Source organism: Hylaeus volcanicus, chromosome 7 (assembly GCF_026283585.1).
Source record: "Hylaeus volcanicus isolate JK05 chromosome 7, UHH_iyHylVolc1.0_haploid, whole genome shotgun sequence".
In the NCBI taxonomy this organism is placed as follows: Eukaryota; Metazoa; Arthropoda; class Insecta; order Hymenoptera; family Colletidae; genus Hylaeus; species Hylaeus volcanicus.
The window spans coordinates 6,974,471-6,977,005 of NC_071982.1; the positions used below are offsets into that span (position 1 = coordinate 6,974,471).

Consider the following 2,535-nt stretch of genomic DNA (forward strand, 5'->3'; position numbering starts at 1 on the left):
AAGACAAAAATTTGAAATTTTCAGGCCTTGTTCCTATTATTACAAGTAACAATTCTTCCAAATTTCAAATCGTTTCATCAATTTTTACTGGAGTTATAAATAAAAATTTGAAAAATTGGACAAACCGATTAACTTCATAAAACAAAAAGTTGAGACACCCGATAAAATGGCCTCTGAAATAAATTATTGGGGACCTAACACCCTGACCTAACCCATTCTGAAACCTTATTTTTCTAAAAATAAAATATAGCCTTGATAACCTACTATGTTATCAAGGAATAGCGTAGCATTCTACTACTAAACGAATGTTTAAAATCGGTTAGCAGTTCCAGAGATTACCCGCTACGTACAAATTTTACTTCTTTATAGTATTAGCACAAATTGCGCGAACAGATGTCTATTTGGATATTATTGTAGCAGTTGATTATCCTAATATGAACATTTTCATTCGTTATGCCTCACGGTTCGTGATAAGGCCAGCGAAAAACCACTTAACAGACTCGTTAAAAAAAAAATATTCAGTTAATCATATGTTTTACCTATCACGTTTAGGAACCTGTAATCACTGTTAATGGTTTTGAAAATAGTTTGCATGTTAAAGTACGAGTATCAGGGAATATACATATAGTTAACCGTGAGTTTATCGTTGAAAATTAACGACCTCTAACAAAGTACTTTTTGTTTACATTCTAATTATACAACGTGAGTCATCTTCAGAATTATTCTAACTGTGTAATAGAATTAAATGACAACCATTAGCTTCATATCTATAGTTCCTAGAATTACGTTTATGCTGGTTCCGACTAGAAATGTATGAACAGAAACTAAAACATTGATTTTATCACGCGTTAATCCCGCTGTTATCATTTTCTAATTGTGTGCACTTGCCGGAGTTCCGAAAATGTTTAACCAATGGCTCAACTAAAATACCCACCGGCGATAACATCGGTATCATTTGCTTGCATCGAATTATGTTCAAATATTGGAGGTAGTTAACGAGCTTATACGACAATCTTCCTATTTCCGTCTAATAACATGCCGCGGCGAGGTCAGAAATAATTATTACGGAACTTTCTAAGCGACAACAAAAGTTCCGCAGACAAGTGCTTCGTAAAGTATATCATCGACGTTAACGCAGTTAAAACACAAACAACGCCATAAATTATTCTCGATCGTTTAGGGTCTGCTCGAAACGATCGAAGCGCAGAACGTTTGATTCGCAAGGGAAACCTATCCGTTCGGTTCGTATTATAAAATCGATGACTCGTTTTATCTTATGTATCGCGGTAACTTGTAACAGACAGATGCATAATTACGTACACGTCGAGACATGCAATAACAGTTCTCCGTGCATAATTTTCATACCATTTTCACGCCGAGGCGTTTTTGCATTTCTTACGATTTCCTATTCTATTCCAGGAAGTTCAGTTACTTGGAAGAGCACGTTTTTAAACTAATTCCAGATTCTTGAATGGAAACACCATTTGCAGCATCGGCATCTTTTCCTGCTTCGATAATTCACGCTCTGAAAAACTTGAATAACGCTTCGATTCGAGACTCGATTTAAACGAAAATAAACGTGAAAATTGACCGAACGATTGCTTCCACTACCTATTACGGTAATTGTTAATGTTTTACAATGACTAGGAAAAATTGTTCAATCGCCACCAATTAGGTTTCTGAGAATCACAATTGCGTGCGTATGTCAAGCAATTTTTTTTCCTCTGTCCATTTTCCGTCGTAACAATTTCCCATTTTCTTCCTTGGCGCGTATAGAAATGATTGTCTCCTTCATTTTTCTTGGGTTCGTATAAAATCATACACCAAACAAAAAATAGAAATTATATGATAGTGTCTGGGGAATGTGGCTCAAATATATAAAAAAAAAAATATATATATATATATTTTTTTTTTCATTAAAGTCACCGCGATTGACACAGCTAATAAATCGTTTAAGCATTCATCGGCACCGAAGATGCTCGACGCGTCGGTTGATTTTTGTCGTTGCACAATCGACTGAACGCGGTTAGAAATATGAACGACGCTTGTCGATTAATACGCGACGCAGCACGTGTTTTCTTATGCTAATTCGATGATGCAAGTTTTTGAAAAATTACCAGCCACGCGTTTCCATCTTGCGCACGGTACCTTTATCTGTGTCGATCGCAAAACTTGAACTATGAAAACGATTTGCATTAATGCTCGATTATGGAGCGGTTCATCGATAATCCATAGGGTGATTGGATTTCTTGGAAACAGGGTTGTGCTCTTGTAATAATCTCACTCGATCACTTGTAATAATCTTTCCACTCGTTCGAACAGTATTCCTAAAGTACTTATATATTAATGAGTAGCGAATAGTCACGTATTCAAAGAGTATTTCTCAAGTGTTTACACATTACTGACTAGCGAATAGTCACGTATTCAAAGAGTATTTCTCAAGTGTTTACACATTACTGAGTATCGAATAGTCAAGTATTCAAGCAGCATTGCTCAAATACTTATTCATTACTCAGTATCGAATAGTCAAGTATT

At 35.6% G+C, this 2,535-nt stretch overlaps 2 protein-coding genes across 5 annotated transcripts in view; one reads left to right on the forward strand and one right to left on the reverse strand.

Annotated features, from left to right (window-relative positions):
* Window positions 1–2,535, reverse strand: part of LOC128879974 (BTB/POZ domain-containing protein 7) — a 32,919-nt gene that overhangs the window by 19,607 nt on the left and 10,777 nt on the right. The window lies entirely within an intron of this gene.
* Window positions 1–2,535, forward strand: part of LOC128879975 (uncharacterized) — a 15,716-nt gene that overhangs the window by 9,868 nt on the left and 3,313 nt on the right. The gene's annotated exons all lie outside the window — the stretch shown is intronic.